General features: G+C 47.8%; 1 protein-coding gene across 3 annotated transcripts in view; it reads right to left on the reverse strand.

Annotated features, from left to right (window-relative positions):
- Positions 1-15,902, reverse strand: part of HEXD (hexosaminidase D) — a 750,596-nt gene that overhangs the window by 517,323 nt on the left and 217,371 nt on the right. The gene's annotated exons all lie outside the window — the stretch shown is intronic.

Raw genomic sequence — 15,902 nt, forward strand, 5'->3', positions numbered from 1 at the left:
ACAGGGATGCTCTGCCCCTAGGCACCATAGACAGACCCTGTGTCTCAAGGACATCTTCGCCTTACAATCTCAAATTTTTTTAAAGCTGGATCTGTGCATGGATGGAGCTGACGAAGAGGTCATCTCGACTCGAGTATTCAAAGGATTTTTAGACAGAAAGTCAAAAAATGTTGTTCTCTTCACAGAACCGAGTGTCACGTTCCCGAAGCTCATGAAGCGTGGAAAAACGTACTGAGCAACGGACGCTGCGCGCAACGATTTATTCCAGTGATGACGTTGACGTCGTGACGGAGGCCTTCGAGGGACCTCAACTCGACAGTCATCGACGGGGAGCGCCCGCTACTGAAAAGTTTCCGGAGCAGCAAGCTGGATATGTGAAAATCAAAGATAAGGAATACGTGGGAGGACACAATCCATTCGAAAGGGGGGTTTGTGTAGGAAAAAAGAATTCAATTTGCTCTCTTTAATTACAAAAAGTCAATTGATAATTTATTAATCTTTATTTTATATGTTGTTTATGCTTCAACCAGAGCTGACCGGAGTACTTTTAGTCCTGGTGTCCCTATATTTGAATTAAGTGAGTACTTTTAGTGCATATGTTGAAGGCCAAAAAAGGAGTGAGCGACTTCCCTTTTAAGGTTATTTTCATCCCAATGACACAGAATATAAACAAAATCCCCCTGAAGAAGTTCCTATAATTTTATTGAACATCTCGATAGGAATGAAACATGTTGGGTAGCTATTAGCCTTACCTTGAAGGCTAGACAAACTGTAATAGATCGCCACTGAAGCACTTTTTTCTAGCTTTACATGAAGTTGGCTGTTTTTTACACATTCATAATTGTTGTGCGAATAATGTATTTTTCTGTATTTTGTCAGTGTATTAATTTTGAAATAAATTGTTGACTATGTTTGTGTATTAAGAATTAGTTTACTAAGGTATTAATTGTTTGTTTTAACTTTAACACTCAATTGAAGTTTTAACTGCGACTAGTGTTGTGTTTTTTGAAGATTAATACATTATCAATTGACTTTTTGTAATTAAAGAGAGCAAATTGAATTTTTTTCTCTCAGCACAAATCCCCCTTTCTGTGGCGTGGTCTCCTGTAGTAGTGAACTCGAGCACCCAGTATTTATTTTATATGTTGTTTATGCTTCAACCAGGTGTGGCCGGAGTGCTTTTAGTCCTGGTGTCCCCATATTTGAATTATGGGAGTGTTTTTGTACTGCCTACTTTTATTTTTGGGGACTATTTGCCTATTATTAGGGAGAAAAAGTGGCTGATAAACCCCTTATCTGTAGGGCTGGATGAAACACAATATCCCCCTTTTGCCATGAGGAAGACTGGCTAACATCCACGACCTTAATGGCTTATTTTCAGTGAACAGTTCCCCCTTGTAAAGGAAGTCAAGAAACCTCTTCTCTACACTACTTTGGTCAGACCCTCACCTGTGGCCCAAACACCCACAACACCTTTTGTTTCTAATGTGCCTTAATGTAAAATCCCTCTAAGAGCTAAAAGTATAATGACATCCATGGACTTCAACTTCCATAACCACCCAGGTACTGAGACAAGGATGAGGGAGTTTGGGCAAAGTGACAGGGGCTCGAAGTACAACATGCAGGCTAGTTGTTTTTCCAAGCCTTCAATGCTCAGGACATATAAAAATGGCAACTGCACTATTGGATCGAGCAGTGCAGGAGAAGATGTTGTACCCCATGCTGAGGCTCATGAACGCGAAGCACACAGGCAGCGGTGGCGAAACAAAGAAGGCCGCCGGTACAGGAGGAAAGACGACACGTGCAAGCAAGAAAGTCTGTGGAGATGCTGGGAGCCGCATAGGAGCTCCTGGAGGTTGGGAGAACATCAGCACACTCCAAAGTGGAAAGTGGGTGAAGAAATCATACCTCAGAGGAACAAGCAGATTCAGAGAAGCTGGAAGGAACCAGTGAGTCTGCTCTAAGCAGCTGGGGACCCTGGGGAATTGCAACAAGTGCAACAACAAGTATTTGAATAGTACGAAATTGGTAATGCAGAGAATACCCACAGTTTGTTTGAATGCAGTGAAGGCAAAGTACAAATTCAACATCCATTAAGAAGAATGTTTGAATGCAGACAAGACAAAGTACTAAGGCAAACCGAAGTCAAGTACAAATGTATGAGATACCAGTGTGGGAGAGAAGTTTGAGCAAAGGTTACCATAGATATAAATAGCAATCACCTCACAGTATATGCTATTGTGGTATAGCCAAAGAACTGTGAAACATAAAAAATCCTGGCAGGCGAGAACACCAGGCAGCTAAAATTGTATAAAGATTCTTGGCAGGGGAGTATACCAACTGATCTGAAAACCCAAAAGAGAAGTCCTGGCAAGCGAGTACACCAGGCAGCTGAAATTGTATAACGATTCTTGGCAGGGGAGTATACCAGATAATCTGCAAAGTTGAAAGCCTGTTACAGAACATATTGTTTAAACAAGAACTTTGTGAGTCCAGTGAAAACACAAAGAAACTGTTAGCTAAAGAGACATTTTTGCCATCCTATTTAAGAATCCAAGGGAAGGGGACCATCCTCTGGATCCAACTGTCTTTTCCTTGTAGAATATTTTCTTTGAAGTCATTCTTATACTTTTGGCAACATCAATTTAAAGAAATGTTTCTTGCACCCCTTTGTTGTGTTGTTTGTAGTGTGATAGGAAAGGACGTTTTCGACAGAAGGACAGCTTTTCAGTTACTAACTTCCTGACACACACAGCTCCTTATTTTTCATTTCGAGGTAGGGACAATCCTCTTTAAAATAGGGTCAGAGAGACATTTTCCCAACCCATTTTCATACAATATAATAAAAGGCCCCAGATGTATATTTCTCCGATGAAGTCATGCACGGTAAAGACTGCCCGCTTCATCTGTTGTCACCGCTAGAGGGAACTGATGAGTAAGGAAATATATATGGCCAGATGTATGTTAGTCCGATATTTCTCTCCTCACGCACTTTGAACAGCCCTAGAAACCAAAGGGGATGAGTGGAACGAACTTGAGGCACTACGCAAAACACTCATAAGAACTGAGTTGCATGGTGCAATAATGACAGAGTACTTGAGGTCCCATATAGCCCCCAATGGTCTAATCATCAAAATAGAGCCCAGACTCTTCCTTGATCACATACAATTCAGGAAGGATTGGCGTTTAGTGGCAAATAAATGTACGAGGGATTGGATAATCCTAATAATCAACACAGCTAAATCAGTTTCAGAAAAACTCATTAACGAAATAATTAGCAAACAAGATGACCTAGCTATTAAAACCATAGTGGGCAATAACCTAAAAAGCATGGCTGCACTTGATGCCACAATGAAGGAGTTCAAAGAGTTCAATTCCAACAAAAAAATAATGAAATTAAAAAAAGACAAAGTAGCCTTTTCAAATGAAAAGAAATACCTGTACACAACCAACAAATATTATGAAGAAATAGAGAAGACCAATAATCAATATATGGGCAATGGCCTACAGAGAGGGAGGCAATATCAACAGAGAAGTAGACCCAAGCCTAATAACTGGATCTTCTGAAGTGGAAGCTCAGATGAGGACTCGGGAAGAACGAACAAGAATCTCTGCTTCAAGGATATAGAACAAAACAGAAGTGGGAATGGCCGGGGATTTCAGGCACCAAGAGGATGAGGCAGACCAAGAGGCTGGTGGCTGGAACAATCCTCCAGAGTGACCAGGAACCGAGGGAGGGGGTGGTACGAGCGCAATGCCCCCCAAAAATAAGGGAATAAAGACAGAAAAAACACAGGGAAAAGAAAGGACAGTCACTATTAGTCAATTTATCGGACACCATATTGACACAAGACCATCTAAGTGTGTTACAAAAAGGCCTGTCCTTTGGCCCCACGGCCAAACACAAGCCTTTTCAAACAAGAATCTAATTGACACAACTCATGAGAAAAATCTGCTTAAAACAGCACTTTGAGAAGAGTGCTATGAAGGAGCACAGGATGTAACTAACCTACATAACAAGTCATCTTATTACCCACCGTCCCATGCAGTCACAGCGGAATCGACAACATTCGAGAATCTTATGCTGAAATAACTGTCTGAGATAGAGAAAGAAGAAAGAAGAGCCTTCTCTAATATGAACAGAGGTGAATCTACAGCTCTAAAAGAATTACAAAACAATGAAGCATTAGTTATAAAACCTGCGGATAAAGGTGGAGCGATAGTCCTTATAAACACCAAGGACTACCAGAATATGGTGAACACTCTGATACAAGACAGAAATACATAACAGAGATTAGGTTCAGATCCAACAGAAAAATTGAGAAACCTTATCAATCCAATCATTGAAGAAGCTGAGGGAGAAGGCTATATTAGTCAGAAGGAGGCGGATTTCCTGCGCCTGAAATACCCAAGATGCCCAGCATTTTACTCCCTCCCTAAAATACAGAAGGGGTTTCTTCCCCCACTGGGACGCCCTATTGTGTCGGGGATAGGATCGATATTGGAACCACTTTCCCAGTTTGTGGATTTCTTCTTGAAGGATGAAGTGCCACATATGAAATCTTACACCAAAGACACCACAGCAGTACTAATATACCTGGATAGTGTTGTCATGGATAGTGAGGACATCCTGATTGTCACCATAGATATTGAATCCCTTTACTCAAAAATACCACAGATAGCAACTCAGAGTTATAGAGAATCTGCTCCTCAATAAACCACAAACAGCGATGCCAACAGCTTTCATAATGCAACTGGCAGAAATTGCATTAACTAAGAATGTCTTCATGGGAGAAGAGAGCTACTATGAGCAAATGGCAGGGACAGCGATGGGGGCCACCTTTACCCCTACATTGGCAAATCTATACGTGGTCGATTTTGAAGAGATACATATAAACCAACAAACCAACCCTTTCTCTAATAACATCCTAAATTGGCGTCGATATATCGACGATGTACTCATGCTATTTGAAGGAACAGAAAACAGACTCGCAGAATTTATCTCATGGTTGAACAACATTGACCCATTTTTACGATTTACCTATGAAGCAAGTAAGAAGGAAGCAACCTTCCTGGATATAAGGGCAGTAGAAATTGACAAAATTTGGAAACCACTGTACCAAAAAACCACAGATAGAACCTCACTACTGGAGTACAACAGTTTCCATCAAAAGTCACTCAAAGATAATCTACCTTTTGGACAATTCCTCTGGTATCGAAGGAACTGTACTAGGAGGGGGGAATATGACAAACAAGCAGAGAGGTTCACAGAAAATCTCAGAGAGAGAAATTATCCAGAAAAGACGATCAAACATGCCCGCAAGAGAGCTAGAAATATCCTGAGAGAGATAACATTGATGCAACATGGAAAAAGGGATCAGGAAGAAAATATAACTGCTTTATTTAGCCATTCACCGGTCATTAATCGACTCAAAAAAGAGATTAAAAAAAGCTTGGTACATACTGAACACAGGAGAAAACCAGTTGAAGGAAAAACATCCGGGACGGTTTGGTACACACCTACAAAGAAAAGAGGAAAGAAGTAGTACAAACTAGACTGTGGAATACACCAAAAGCCACAGGACATACACCATGTGGAAACTGCACAGTTTGCCAATATACGAGGCGCCTTACATCGATAAACATTGGTTGGGAAAAACTGTGTGAACAGAGATCCCTTACTAACTGCAATACCACCAATGTAGTATATCTCATTCATTGTCCTTGTGCCAAAAGATATGTCGGAATGACGACCAGAGCAGTGAGAACGCGAATCTGTGAACACAGGTCCAACATAATAACAAAACGCATCACAGCTCCATTACTTGAACACTTCATCCAAAATAACCACTCAGAGAATGATCTTGAGTGGACAGTCTTGGAAAAAGTGCTAGTACCGAAGAGAGGTGGAAATGCACTAGCCTTGTTATTAAAACGTGAGCAAATGTGGGTTTATAGACTAAAAAGCCACATGGAAGGCCTAAACAAAGAAATTTGCTGGCAAGGTGTATCGCAGGAAATTAGTTTTGAGCAACCGGCTTGTGAAACTGACACTCAGAAAAATAAGAGATAATGACACACCCCCTCCAGGCACTCACAGACATTAGAGGTAGTAGATTCTGAGCCCCAGCCACTTAGAAACCAACCCCAAGAATAGCAGAAATAAAGGCTATCACTATAAATCACCCCACAACACAAGTTCCATGACTAAAGAACAGTGGAACCAACTAACATAAGTATGATTATGATATACATCAGCCTTAGACAAAATATATGGCAGCCAGTAAACTACATTTTTCAACATACCGTGAGTCGGGGCTAGGTCAAAGGCAAATTTGCATGTGAAACCAACAAGCAGGTAGAAAATTAAGCATCAAGGTTTTTACGTGTTGGAATTGCAACAAGTAGCTAAGAGGAGATCCTTGGCACGAATAGACAGAAAACGAAATAGCCGTTGACCAAAAACTACATTTCCCATGACACCTAGAGTCAGCAGTAGTTCATAAGTTCAGTTGACACGAACACTGCAGACGAGGCAAAAAACAGGACAACGTGATGAAAATTAAACATGGGGGCTTTTAAGTGTTGGAATTGCACCAAGTAGCTAAGAGGAGATCCATGGCACTAACAGATAAAAAACGAAATAGCCATTGCTAAAAACTACATTTCCCATGGCACCTAGAGTCAGCTGTAGTTCATAAGTCTAGCTGACACAAACACCGCAAATGAGGCGAAAAACAGGACAAAGTGAAGTCTAAGTCAAACTTTTAGAAGTAGGAATCAGAGGTACGGGACCCTGCAAATGACGAGAATCTGACCAGCAATATTCAGTCTTCTTCTGGTGCCTGAAAAGGGCACCAAAACAACAGAGCTGCATCCAGCCGCAAGGAAACTGTTGCCTGCAGCCTTATTTTGTGATGCCTGTGGCAAAAGTCCTTCCAAAGTCCTGTCTTCCGTCTTCTTGACATAGGAATCCATCGACCAGGTTTTTGGCTGGAAGTCCCCAATTGGGTCTTGCTGCTAAACTGTCCAGAATAAATCTGCCTGAGGTGATACTGATCCTGAAGTTGCCGATAGCTTCTTTTAAAAGTATATAGGTTTTACATATACTGTGTTAGCTGTGTGCCATCCTAAAACAAGTTAAAGAGTTATTGCTTCCCTTAATCTGTGTTGAACTGTTCTGAAAAGCAAACTATAATGGTATGTTACAACATTAGGTTTTACCTGCTGATAATAGCTGTGTGCCATTCTTGAAAAGTGTTCTTAGGTGTAGCTAACGTTGGTCTGCCTGGAGCCATCCAGAAATAGTGTAATAAGATCTTACTGATCTTAGACTGTGTTTCACGGAGCTAAAAAAGTAAGTGTAATTGTTTATTACATCAAAAGGTCCAACGCCCCTAGAATAATGGTGTCATCCTGAATCAGAGTTGTAGGTGTATACTGTTCCTGGAATAAGTGTTCCACTATTTGGAAAAGTATATTGTCCAGTTGACCTGCTATGTGGTTTCTTGCTGAGCGTCATAGTACAACTGTTAGGGTTTACTACCCTGAATTACTGTAAGTAATCCAAAAGTAACTATTGGTTTTGACTTCCGTAGAAATACTGTTATGTGTTCCAAAAAAGGTTATATTCCTTCGTCTGTGTGCCTTCGTCTGTGTACCTGCAAGAATAGAAAAGGTTTTGGTGGGGATGTGTGTTGGTACAACCTCTTCTGTTGGCGAACTTAAATTAATTAGTAAGGCTTTTCAGCCGTGTCGCATCCCTGTGGCCTGAGTTGGAGGAACCAATCCCCTACCTCCTTGGTTATACAGCAGATTTTGGAGTCTGCCACTTAAGGATTGCGCCACACATTCAAAATCACAGAGCCCTTTATTCCTGGTTTACACGTGTTTCGGCTGCTCAAGAGCCTTTCTCAAAACAAAAAAGGGCAACAGCAAAAATGTCATAATCCGTCTTATTTGCAATAGTCCGAGTAGATCCCTCAAATGTTCCAACTTCAAAGTTCCTCGCGTCGGCTTGGCAACCTTTTGGTCGCAGTACGGGTTAGTGGCTATCCGGTTGCCGGGGTGCTCAGCACGGTCAATTCGACCACTACGCCCTGGAAGCGAAGAAAAAGCAAAGGGGACTGGTTGTTCCCACCAGTCAGGGGAAGAAGACTCCAGCCGGGAGATCTCCTTTGTCGTTGGGAAGTGGTGAGTCGGTTCAGCAGGGCTCCACCGGAGGTGTCGTCGTTGCAGGTCGGCTCAGCTCTACCCTCGTCGGATTCTTAGGTCCTGTGGCGACTTATCAAGATCCAGTCTCAAAAGCCCTGCTTTTGTGCAGAAAACCCCCATTCATTCAGCCTAGCTGTCAATCAAAACATGCTAAGTGGTGAGCGGAGTGGCTCACCACTTGGGCCAATCACACCAGAGTGTGACTTGAGTTGGCAAGGCAACTCAGTCCAGGGTGCCTTAGCCCCCTCCCACACTCCCTGAGTTACCCAGACAGAATGGCACCTTTTTGGAGGGCCTCTGTGCAGAAGCCCGCCAAAAGTGGAACAAAGCCTCAACCTTTAGTTTAGGAGTCACAGAGACAAACACAGACGCTATTTTAAAAACCGAGTTCTGGCAGAAAATACCAACCGATAGATTTATTTAAGATAAATAAACCGGTGGTATGTTAGAGATTAACGATAAAAAGTATTAACCTCCAACAATGGGAAGAATCCCATAGAGTTATATTCGGGGTCGAATATAACAAGTAGTTTCCACTGCCACCAGCCAAAACTCGACGAGGGGGGACGGGACAGTGCCCCCTCGAATAACAGACCCAGGGGTAATCGAATTACCCCTACTAGTATGTCCACAATAGGATGGTTTGTACTAGTTCTGTTAGTAAATGTAGGTCTAGTAAAGCCAATGGTGACTTTACATGCCCTGGGAGACAGTAGTCAGTCCCAGGGTATGGAGTCTATGGTGGGGATCCTCTAGGATGCCCCAGTGTTACGGCACGGAGGGTGCGGTGTAACACACATAGCAAAACATATGAGACTCTATGGAGTAAAAGACCCCATAGCTCATAGAACACATTGACATTCAAAGGAATTAACCACATTCATGTCCAAGAGTGGGAGAAAAAGAGTCTCACTCTTGGCAGGATGGGAAAAAAAACAAACTCCAGAAATCCAGCAAAGCTGCTGGGGGACTCACTAGGTTAGGAAATTCAGCCTAAACAGAGAATTCTCCCTAACACCCTCCCTTTCCATCTGGGCCCTAGGGTGCTGGTTTCCATTATGTCGAAATGACCAGTCAAACTGCATGACCAAGTTGTCCTGCAGCCTCGAAGTTAGGCCTCCCTGTGGCGTAGGTGGCGGTGTGGCTGGCGCCGCCATCGGATCTGGGTCTGACATAATGTGACTGCAGCCAGTCTACCTTTGGCTAAAACAATGTCTGATTATTCTTGTTGAAACAATGATTTTCTTTTTCTCTCCACCCCTTGACACCTTGAGATGTCAGTGATCTATCCCAGTGTTGGAGTCACACTGTAATTTGACTGGGATCTCCTCACAGAAATGGGTACCGCACTGAAAAGTTAATATATCTGTATCTTTCATACACTTCTTAAGGGCTCACTTGCTTGGGTACCCAGGCTGGGGGCGACTGCTCTCTCTCTGCGCACCCCAGCATGACTTTCCTTCACACAATATGTTCCATAGGCCTTAATACCCCTCAGGTTTATGCAGGTCCAGTGGCAGACCCAGTAGATGTGCCTGGGTGTCACTCCCAGCTCACGCAGCACACTCACTGTCTTCCCATGCTGTCCAACTTGTACACAACAGCATTGCCAGGATTACATTCTCCGGGCTCCTCTCTGCCTTCAATCCAAATCAAGCTGCTCCGGCACGTGTCGAGGCCCCTCAGCGCTCCAACGCTATCAGGCACGGTCAACCACCTGGTGTCCTCATACACTCATGCATGAGGGCCTTCGTTGGCAGTGTCGGCTCTCAGCAATGTCGATGTGCCGGCCTCCCACACAGTGCCAGACTTCACACAGAAAGGTGAGGACACAGGCTGGTCAAATCATGCGTCTTTATTATTTGCTATACAACCGTGTACTGTACATGTCCCCCTGGTCCCTCCCTTTACGCCCGCCCCTCTCCCTGTGCCTTCCGGCACCCTCCCTTTCATGGCGCGTCACGTGGGACGCTACAGGTATCACGAGAATCAATGTAAGCAAGTACCTCACTGTTGGGGGTTGGTCCTTGGCCCCCATGCGTGCCCGTGAGCCCCCAACCCGACAGAGCACACTCACACACGTCTGTCGGCTTCGGGCTCCCCGGTCGCTCTGCCGGCTTCCGGGAACGCCCCGTTTATTAAAGCTGCACGCGGCGACGTGCAACGTCACACCGCCGCGTGCGCAGCCCTTGCAGGGCAACGCCACACTCCTCCTTTTTCAGGAGGAAACACAATTGCAACATTGTTTAAACACGACACATCACACGACAAAACAAACTGCCCGTCCTGAGCCCATGCCCCTTTAATGTCAGCCACCCGGGTCCCCTCACTCCGGATGACTCTCCAACTGTCCCAACACATACTCGCTGAGGTAAGGGGGTTTCCCTCGCCCAGCCCTCTGGGGGTACCTCCCTCACCTCCGGCACCAGCAGTCCATCAGCAGCAGCCCCTCGAACTGGAGAGGCCAGGGCACCGAGAGGGGGCCCATCATCCTCCGGTATCTCAGCGACACCAGGGTCCAGAGGGGGTTCAGTTCTCGCGTCCACCCAACGTTTCGGGTGACAGCCGATCGCCCATCTGAGGCCGTCACCATCGACCCCTTCACGGCGACCACATCCAGGGGCTCTGGTTCGTAAGGGAGGGACAGCTTCCCGTGAGGATGTCGGTTCCGGATGAGCACCTCATCCCCGGGTTCCAGCCGCTGGGGACGAAGACCCCGGCGCAAGTTCTCTTGGCTGATCCTGGCCAGTCGGTCGGCCTCAACCTGCTGGTCGTTGATCACACCGGGTTCTTTCTCCTGTACCTCTGGCAGTAGCCCCCGGGGGCATCGCCGGAATAACGCCTCCGCCGGGGCGACCCCAGTGGATGCGTGTGGAGTGGTGCGATACACTCTCAGGAATTGATACAAAGCCTGTTGGAGAGGCTGACCTTGTCCTTGCGCTATCCGAAATGTCTTTTTCAGCGTTCGCATCAGCCTTTCTGCGTCACTGTTGGCTTGAGGCCACAATGGGGATATCTTCCGATGTTTGACTCCACAGCTGGCTAGAAATTCTGAGAACCGCTCGCTTTGGAATGGCGACCCATTGTCTGAGCATAGCGTCAGGGGAAATCCATGGGTTGCAAATATCTTTTCCACGGCGACTACCACATGCTCGAATGCCACCGACTCCACAAACTCCACCTCGGGGTACCGGGAGTACTCATCAACTATGGCCAGAAAGTGGGTGCCCACGGACGTGGACCCAAAGTCCGCATGAACGACCTCCCAGGGCCTGGTCCCCCGAGGCATGGCTTCGATGGCCGGTTCTCTCTGCACCGGGGAGGCTGCCTGACACCATACGCAGGCTGCCACAAAGTCATCGACCCTTTTCTCCAGCTCCGGGAACCAGACCTTCATCCGCAGCCTTGCCTTAGTCTTGGCGGCACCCTGATGCCCGTGATGGGCCACAGTGATCACATCACCTACTTTGGAGTGGGGGACCACTATGCGATCCCCTCCGAGTAGGAGTCCCGACTCCGAGAATGACAGCTCGTCTTTCACTTTCCACAGTTGTTCAAGGGCGGTCTTCGCCTCATGGGTCCGCCCCGCGAGAGCTTCCAAGACGAACTTCCAGGATCCGCTCTGCATCGACTGCTTCAGTATTTGGAAGCACCCATCCTCGGCCGCTGCAGCCTCCAGCTCCGACAGGGGCATCGCATTTGGTGTTGCTCCTTCCACTACCATCCGGACATGGTCGTCCGCCTCTTCCGCGCAGGTGTCTCCCACCACTCCCCCAAGCACTCCGGGATGCCGGGAGAGGTAGTCCGCTGCATTGTTAGCTCCTGGCCGGTACACCAGCGTGACCCCGTACTCAAGCAATGCGAGCATCCATCTCTCAATTCTGGCCGGGGGCTTTGAGGACGAGCCCGCCAGGATCGGGAGAAGGGGCTTGTGGTCAGTCACCACAGTCACCGGGCGCCCCAGCACATAGAGGCGAAAATGTCTGCACCCCCACAGGACCGCCAGGGCCTCCCGCTCAATCTGGGAGTAACGCTGCTCCGTTTCCGAGAGCGCTTTGCTGGCATAACGCTACGGGACGGAGGCTTCCATCCTGGTCCACCTGAGTCAAGACCGCCCCCAGGCCAAACGGACTGGCATCGACCACGATCTCTGAGGGTATCGCTGGGTCGAAAAACGCCATGGTGTCCTCCGTTGTTAAGGCGCTCTTGATGTCCTCGAACGCCGACTGCTCCAGTGGACCCCAGTGCCAGGCCGTCTCTTTCTTAGTAAGAGCTCTGAGCGGCTCAGACCTTGAGGCCAGGTTTTGGATGAACCGACGGCAGTAGGTCACCATGCCCAGAAAGCTTCTCACCTCCGACACCGATTCCGGGGGCTGTGCCCTCTTTATGTCCTGGACTTTCCGCGGGTCGGGTGACACTCCTCCCTCCTTAAACACAAACCCAAAGAATTCTATGGAGGGGCGCAGGAATTCGCACTTGTCCCTATGGAGGGTGAGGCCCAATGACTGCAGTCTCTGGAAGGTCTTGGCCAGGCGTTTCAGGTGGATCACCTCCGTGGTGGCAAACACCAAAATGTCATCACTGATGTTGAGTACCCCTTCAAGATCAGCAAGGGCACCTCGGATAATGTTCTGAAACACTTCCGCAGCCGACGACTGTAACGCTCACCTGATTCCCGTAGAGGCGCCGGTCTTGACTGGGCGTATACCGTATCTTCAAAGGTGATGTGTAACACACGGCTGGCTCTTTGGGCTGGACCTCTGTGCACTGTATGTCTGACTCGAAGGGTAAGATGTCTGCAGATAGAAAATATGGGATTAAGGAACTGGGTTATTGAATGTCTCTCTCTTCTTCCCTTTCTCTTCTCCTGTAGAACCCCAAAGGTTAACGCTCTCACCTTAGGTAAGTGAACGCTGTGCTCTCCATCTGCCTCGGGGCAGGGTGCTGTAACCAGTTTCTTCACTGGATAAGGGGAGCAGGCCTCTTGACTTCAGAGGACTGCTGTCCGTCGTTTACTGCACGAACGGTAAGTTTCGAGTAATTCTAATGTCTTTAAAGTCTTTAGTAATGATGTCTCTTGTTTTGCAGGGTTCCGGCGATGGCGGATGACGGGCTGAAGTGAGTTGAAGATGGAGCCCATGTGATGAATAGAAGCGCCTGGAAGCACGTAAGTAAGCGCTTGTTGCCTGCTTCACGATGCGCTCTAACTGTCTTTTTATTTTGCAGGTACAAGTTCGGAGCGGCTGCAGGGTGCCGGAATACCCACTGGGTTAGATGTGGAAAAGAGTAATGGCACGTGAGTATTAAAGTTCCCCAATGTCTTTAAACGCACCTTGTTTTGTCTTTCAGATGCGGGATGCAGCGCCGAAGGCCTCCGGAGCGTGCGAAGAGTTGGTAAGCTTTTGTCTTTCAGATGCCGGAATGCAGTGTGAAGACCTCCGGAGCGCACAAAGAGTAGGTAAGCCTTTGTCTTTCAGATGCCGGAATGCAGCGCGAGGCGTTGGTGACAGCCGATGGACCAGGTAAGTGAAGAGCTGTCACTGAAGACCGTAATGCTAACCTGTTCTTTCTTGTCTTTATAGGTGTTGCTGAAGACTGGATTCAGGATGGTAAGCCTTTTTCCTTAGGCCCAGGATCAGATGCAGAAGACACGATGAGCGTTCTGCTGCAGAGGATGCAGAATAACGCAAAGCAAGATTCATCCATCGGGTGTGGTTTAAATAGCCACCTGTAGTGCTTAGGTGTCTCCTTCCACAGCCACGCCTAGGTAAGAAAAGAGTTCCTGCTTTCCAGAAGAGTTCCAGTGTTCTGAATCTAGGGAGTGGCTCCTGCCCCACCCAACAGGAAAAGTAGTTCCAAACAGAAGAGGATCAGAGGCTCAACTGGCAGGCAAGTAAGCAGCATGGTCTGCTGCAGGTAGGTCCACCCAAGCATTATGAGCCCGGCGCTTCCAGCGCTGGGACTGGGCATATTTATGAGCCTGGTGCCACTGGCGCCAGGACTGGGTCCAAAAGGTCCCAATTGGGACTGGTTGGCACTCGGAACCTGGGTTATGGATCTGCTTCCAAGGGAGTTGGGAAAACCCTAACCTTTTGGAAGCAGAGATCATGACAACGACACCCCGAAGCTTAACCTCTTGTATCTGTAGAGTCCCCGGTGGGTGGTGAATGTTGTTATATACCGGGACTCCGGATGGAGGACAACTTGATGATACCCTGCTCTGAGGTCGAGCTTGGAGAAGAATCTGGCCCCTTGTACCTCAGCGATTATGTCGTCAATGGTCGGAGTCAGGTGTCGCTCCCTTTTGATGGCCTTGTTGGGCAGCCTCATGTCCACACAGATACGAACTGAGTCCGGCTGTTTTGGTTTTCTGGCCAAGACAATGGGGGACACCCATGGTGTTGGGCCTTCCACTTTCTCGATGATGTCCAAGGCCACCAGGTTATCCAGCTCCTTGTCGACCTGCTCCCTCAGATGAAAGGGAACTCTCCGGTGTTTCAGGGCAATGGGTTGTACTGAATTATCAATGTGCAGCCTGACTGGATCACCGGTCATTCTCCCAATGCCGTTGAACAGGGCCGCGTACTTGTCAAGTAGATCGTTAATGTCCTCCAGGTATACTGAGTACGCAAAACTGACTATCCCGAGTGCCTCCGCAGCCGCACAGCTTAGCAGGGTGTTGTTGCTTATAGGGGTCACGTAGAACCGAGCCCTGATCATCGAGCCTTCATGTTCCACCTTCGCTACGAACGCCCCGTCCAGCGGTATAGGCTCAAGTCCACCAAATGCGAATATGCGAGCTCTTGGCACAGCCAGATCGGGTGGCGGGTCAAGAGCGTCATATTGTCCCCTCGCCATTACATTGACAGATGCCCCTGTGTCCACCAACACGGGAACAGGCGAGCGGTTCACCTCCACCACGCACCTTGGCTGCCTCCTGCTTTTGCCTTTCAGGACCCCCATGCTTGAGACGAAAAAGATGTTCTCCTCCTCCTCTTCTTCAGCCCCCTCCATCTGGGTCTCCTCTTCCGCTTGATCTACCTGGGCCACGTTGGATGGCCGGTTTTGGCGCGGAGTCCAGATCCGGGCAGGGCCTCTTGGTACCATAACAGGGAGAGCCGACTTACACACTCTTGAGAAGTGATCAGGCAGTCCACATCGGCCACATGTTCTTCCTGCGGCTGGGCACTCTGTTGTGTGGGGGAGGTCATAGCCACACTTCTGACATGACTCCCCTGATCTTCCGGCTCTGTCTCGGGGGCTTCCACCAGGCCTTCTTATTCCTCGGCCGCCCCGCCAAACAGCGCACACCTCTTCGGCCTTGATCGAGCGTGATCCCGCCTCCATTTTGTTTGGCCGTACCTCGGCCACTTCATGACATCGACCCAGTTCTAGTATGCGGGGCAGAGTGATCCCCGGCTCTCTGAGGACCTGTCTCCTCAGTTTGCCGGAGGAGCATGCTTGGATCAGCATTGTTCGTATCATATCATCAGCGTCCCCCCACGCACACCCTTGGGAAAGGCGGCGCAGGCGGCCGTAAAAAGTGTCCAGGGTCTCATCATCCTTTTGTTTGGCCGACAGCATGACAAACCTCTCGAAGTCCACGTTGGCGAGGGGAAGGAAATGTGCGAGGAGAGCCGCTTTGGCCTCACCATAGGTCTGGTCAGCCGGTGTCAGCGACTCGAAGA

This window comes from Ambystoma mexicanum, chromosome 3q, assembly GCF_040938575.1.
Source record: "Ambystoma mexicanum isolate Mex_15411 chromosome 3q, UKY_AmexF1_1, whole genome shotgun sequence".
In the NCBI taxonomy this organism is placed as follows: domain Eukaryota; kingdom Metazoa; phylum Chordata; class Amphibia; order Caudata; family Ambystomatidae; genus Ambystoma; species Ambystoma mexicanum.